Below are 6,000 nucleotides of genomic sequence, written 5' to 3' on the forward strand. Positions count from 1 at the left end.
GAGTTGCATTTGTATTAATCCGAAATTTGTAAACCCGCGCTTCAGCTACTATCTAATCACCCGAAGATTTAAGATACACCAAATTTCAGTTTGTTTCTAACATTGTTCATTTTTAGTGCACTTTGTTTTATGTAATAAAGTATGCCTGTTATATTAAAATAATAAGATTATGACAATTAGCGATAGAGTGTACCAAAACAAAGATGTTCTAGATATATTCTCTGACAAAGACTATCCCAAGTTTATTTTAATGAATCCAAACATTTTTTCCTGTGGATATTTTTTCATCCTAAAAAAAAAAAAATTGACATCCAAGGAAAATATTTAGATGCAACTTACTAGAATGATGTGAAAGAAATGGTAATGCTGGTACCAAGGTGTTTATTTTCTTTCTTATAACTGTGGAGAAAATATCCTGACAAAAAAAAAATTCATTTTTTTGGATTCCTTTCTTTTACAAATTGTGCTGAGGCAACTATGGCATAGAAATAAACATTTGACATTAAAATAAGCAGTGGATGTGAGTATTGCTTGATCTTTCTGATCAGTGGTTAGGAAAATAATGCCGTATATGTTTGCATATTAGTTTGGTCTATCAAAAAATTAATAGAGAACTGAAGTTATTTCTCCAAAAGGGATAATACTGCCAGATCATTAGCTATTAGATGTATTTCCTTTGCTTTTAGAGAAACTATAGAACGCTTGAGGTGCTCACACTGGTGAACCTTTTGCTACACAGACACGCAACACCCACCTCCTGTGCCCACCCCTTCACCTGCCCCCGGGGTGACTTAACGCTCATGGGGTTCAAACTCCGCTGGATTTTCATCTGCTTTCCAAGGAGTCCTCGCCATCGAACTGGCACTGACCGGTCAACACTGTGGTGCTCACACGGTAGTGATGCTCAACAGGGATGGGGGTGGGGGGTGAACTCACAACTAATGGACACGATGAGCATTGTAGGGGGAAAAGGCACACCCCAAGTCATGGTTTGGGTGTGGCAAAGTCATAACACAGAACCAAAATGTTTGTACCCCCATAATACCCTGAAATAAAAAAATGAAAGAAAGAAGAAAGATATAAAGAAAGAAAAAGAAGAAAGGAAGAGAAGAAAGAAAGAAAAGAAACAAGAAAAAAGAGAGAAAGAAAGGAAAGAAAGAAGGAAAGGGAAGGGAGGGGAAAAGGAAAGGAGGAAAGGGAAAAGGGAAGGGAAGGGAAAAGGAACGGAAAGGAAAAAGGAAAGGGAGGGAAGGAAAGAGGGGAAGGAAGGATGCAATTCCAGCCCAAGACCTAGATTTGACTGACCCTCGGTCAGCAATTGTCCTTGTCTAAAATATCCTCAACTTACATTATTCTTAAATGTTTTTTGAAAAAAGAAAGAAAAATCTTGGCAGACTAAGGTTGTCTGATGAGGAAAGCAGAGTGGAGGGAAGAGAAACCTCCCCGCCCGTGTCACAGCGATGGCGAAGCCCTCGGCACGATGTCGTCCTTCCTTCCTCCCGCGCTCAGCACACGCGTGTGAAACCGTGTTAGTGCACGTCCAGTTTTCCACCCAGAAACCAGGGCTCCCGTGTGGACGCGGCACTATGGGGGGGCAGAGGCAGTGGCCTTACCTGAATGTCTTGCTCTGACTTGAGGGCTTCCCATCTCTCCCTGCTGGGTCCCTGCTGTCCCCTTGCGGTTAGAAGAGGGCCCCGCAGTGTGCCCTGCAGGTGTCTCAGACTGGCAGCCCCTTCAGCGGAGAGCCCCACAGCCGCAGACACTTCCTGTCCCCTCCGCGTGTGGCCCTCCAGCCGTCCCACACACGGCCCTGCTGGGTTCCTCTCGCTGGTCTGGGTTTTACTTTTGCCACAAATGCACAAATGCCCGGCAGCCCTAACAGGCGTGCTGGTTTGTAGCGTAGTCAGGTGTCAGCCCTGCCAGACGGCGCCCACGCCCGGCCTCACGTCCAGCTGCTTTTCGCTTTGTGTTTCGTGGATAGTCCCTTCATGAAATAATTTTCATAAGGTAATTTTAGCCAGAAAAGCCCCTGACTAGGCCCTTTCATGACAAATTCACCTTGTAAAAATGCACATACAGTCATGGGAGGCAGAAAGTTGTGAAAGAAATGTACCTATTTGGGGTGATGGAATTTTCCAGAGGCAGCGTTGACAAATCGGAAGGCTTGTGGGAGAATGGAGGCGCAGCGGGGAGAGTCTGTTTTAAGGAAAAACTGGAGAAAGTTAACGGTGAGCGGCAGGAGTCACGGTGGCTGAAATGTCGAGCTGGTTATTCCAAAAGACCTTCTTTAAATGAGAAAGACGCTTGATTGGCAGGCGTGGAAGCCGCTACGGAGGAGGCTGCGTGGCCAGGTGAGCTGGGGGTGCAAAGGCCTTCCCTCTGCGGAAGGCTGGACCTGGGCAGACTTGGGGGCCGCAGACACTTCTGAGTGACCCTGCTGGACGAAGCTGTTCTAGACATCGCAGAAGAAGCTCCCTTCAAAATTAGGGCTTCAAGTACATAACGTCTAAGTTACCCTTCAACAGTAAGATTCTAAATATCGATTCAATTACCCAGTCTTTTGGAAGCGCAGGACTTTAATTTCAAACTTGTTGTCGTAGGTGTCAGGGGGGCCGTGTGGTGTCGGGGCCACCCTCAAGTCCACTTCCCTAAGCACGTTGTCAAAGCCACACGGAGGCTTTGCTCTAGGGCGAGCTGCTCATCACAGCAAGAGCCAATTGTTCAGACAATGAGGATCGCACAGGAAGAAAGGAATTTTTAATATGGCAGATGTCTTTTCAGGAGAACAGAAGAAGCTGCCTAGAATCTCTGTCCCCGGCTAATGCAGACCAGGGGTTTTAAGGGAGGGGGCCTGAGCCTTGGGGCAGGTCGTGGGGATGGCGGGTCTTGGGGTGAGGAGGGGCGCCCAGGGCCTTCAGAACCTCGGCCCTCTGTCTCGTAGAAGATCCACCATTCCCGGGAAACAACTCACAAGGCCGAGTAGTTAGTTAAGGGAGAGACAGAAAAAACATGTAGGGGTCATTGAAAACACGGGGTCATTGAGGTGTGTCCATGGGACCAGGTGCAAACTGTTCTCTAGAACCTTCTGTTTGCAAGAACGCTGCATCAACCAAAGCAGCCTGTGTGTGTATTTTGCACGTTGAGATTCTCTGTAGGATACCAACCGAGAAGAGTCTCCCCCAGATTGACGGTGCTTTAAATGGACAATTATAGAACATCAGCTCAGAGCAAAGTTGACTCAAACTCCAGTCCTAAGGCATTCTTGTCAAGTTACATTTTCAGATATGTTTATACGGAAGTGCTGGGGACACCTAAGTTTCTTCTCAACGGCTCCAGATTGTCAGCAGCCGAAGTCTAACCCTGTCGGCTAAGTCTTGTAGACAATCTAGAAGGTTACGTGGAAGGCCGTTCGTGGGCTCACTCATGCCAGTCTCACCTGCCCCCAGCTTGACCCTGAACTCCAGACATGCCGGACTTTAAACAACGCTCAGAGAACACCAGCCCTCCCCAACCCTCTCCGCCTGTCACCAAGCGTCTTCTGTGTGGAATGACCCCTCCTTAGAAGTCAAATTTGCCTGCAGTGCTGGAATGAGTCACTTCCTCTTCGCTGTGCACACAATATCCTGCTCTGTCTCTATCCCAGCACCTAACCCACTGCATATAACCGTTTATTGTCTTTGCCGGATTGTTGCTTGTCTATATATTATTAGCAAGGAGCACGGCCTGGCCTGGGGTTTCTTGGAGGAAGGGGAGGTAGCGAAGGAGAAGGAAAATATTTTTTGGTGTGGCCTCATGGTACCGGTTGCCCCCAGATTCCAAATAGCAAACCCTTGTTGAAGAACAGCTGAAACACTCACCCAGTTCAGTGTTTCCTACTCTTCCTCATACGAAAGTCCTAGTGCCTGAGGTCTAGAGTGGAGCCTGCATTTTAACAAACATTCACCAAAATTCTTATTATCAGACAAGTTTGGGAAACCATGTCCATTGTATTGTTATACAAAACTTAAAATTCAGTTCTATGTTTTCACTTCTATAGATTTTCTAGCACAAATATTTCACTGCTTACCTTGGCTGCTAAAAAGAATTATGCATGATGAATTTAATTTTTGCTTATAGTTATTTAACGGATATGGATTTAGAGAAAAATGTGGGGATTATTTTTTTGGGGAGGGGACAGTCTCACTCTGTTGCCCAGGCTAGAGTGCCATGGCATCAGCCTAGCTCACAGCAACCTCAAACTCCTGGGCTCAAGTGATCCTCCTGCCTCAGCCTCTTAAGTAGCTGGGACTACAGGCATGCGCCACCATGCCTGGCTAATTTTTTCTATATATTTTTAATTGTCCAGCTAATTTCTTTCTATTTTTAATAGAGACAGGGTCTCGCTCTTGCTCGGGTTAGTCTCGAATTCCTGAGCTCAAGCAGTCCTCCTGCCTCAGCCTCTTAAGTAGCTGGGACTACAGGCATGCACCACCATGCCTGGCTAATTTTTTCTATATATTTTTAGTTGTCCAGCTAATTTCTTTCTATTTTTAATAGAGACAGGGTCTCGCTCTTGCTCGGGTTAGTCTCGAACCCCTGAGCTCAAGCAGTCCTCCTGCCTCAGCCTCCCAGAGTGCTAGGCGTGAGCCACCGCACCTGGCCTGTGGGGATTATTTAAGTATTTATGTAAAACTTAACATTTACAAGTAAACAGGTTGTGGAGGGGAGCAGCGGCCTTTTTGAGTATATTGGACTTCACCCAGGCAGTGGGGGCTAAAGGTAGCGGAGTCTCTGGACAGTCTTGGTGAAGAACCGCTGGCAAAGGCTGCAGGTGCACTGACGAGAATGGAAAGTTTTCAGAGTGAAAAGATTGCTTCCTTCACATCCCGGCCATGGCAACCAAACCCACCATCACCATTTTGAATGTACAGTCAACACCATTTACCTTCAAGAATCTTATAATGTCCCTGAAGTTTTACAATGAGAGAGGTAGGTATTCCTTTGGTTGCAAAGCACTTTCTTTAAAAATCCTTTCGTAAAAGATACAAATTAGAGAAGGAAACCACAAATCATTTTCAGCTACTAATACCTTAGTAAGAATTAATTTGTCACCGCTCTGACAGGGAAGAGAGGTGTGTTTACAGGGCACGGGGGCCACCCCGGGCGCGCAGAATGCCGGGCGGCACAGGGGCGACAGCGCTGGCTGCCCGACAGCTGGGCACGCCTGCCACCCAGCCGCTGCGCCAGGCACGCACCCAGCAGAGAAAGGAGCATTGTGGAGCTCAAGACGCAGTCTGGTCTCCCACCATATGCAGCCGCAGTGGAAACAAATCAGTGTGTGCCGTGCACACCGACCTCCAGGCAGTGGGCTCCCCACTAGTGCCCACGCAGAGCTGGGCCCGAGTCAGAATCTGTACAGACCTGCTGCTTATCACATGTGTGTGACCTGGGGAACTTACTAAGCTTCTCGAAACCTCATTCCATCCTTGGTAAAATAAAGGCAATGAAAGTGATTCTTAAGCTTTTCGTGGGGATTAAAAAGGACAGTGCAATAAAATGCAGATAAAATACGTGGCATGGTGCCTGGCAGAAAATAGACACTCAATAAATGGTAGTCATTGCTGTGGGATTCGGCAGCACGCTGAGTCACAGGAGTGCTGGGAATCAATGTTCTGTGCAGGAAGAGTCTGTGTGTGCGTGTGTGTGTGTGTGTGTGTGTGTGTGTGTGCACGTGAGCACCTGGAAACCCTGCTGGAAGAAAGGTCATTTGTTTGGAACAATTTGAGGAGGACGGACGGACTGCTAGGGAAGCCGGGGCAGCCGGGAGGAGGCAGGTGAGGAAGGCACACCAGCCTGAGAAAAACTAAAACCCAAAGAGAAGAGCCAGAAAAACAGTGAGACGTCAACCACTTTGTTAAAACTCAGGAGGGAGCAAGTGGAGCGCTAGAAGCAGTGAAAATGGGAATCTAGGCTGGGGCCGCATCAGTATTGGTATCAGGAGGGCTTTTGGCTGCAGGTCAC

Source organism: Microcebus murinus, chromosome 29 (genome assembly GCF_040939455.1).
Source record: "Microcebus murinus isolate Inina chromosome 29, M.murinus_Inina_mat1.0, whole genome shotgun sequence".
NCBI lineage: Eukaryota > Metazoa > Chordata > Mammalia > Primates > Cheirogaleidae > Microcebus > Microcebus murinus.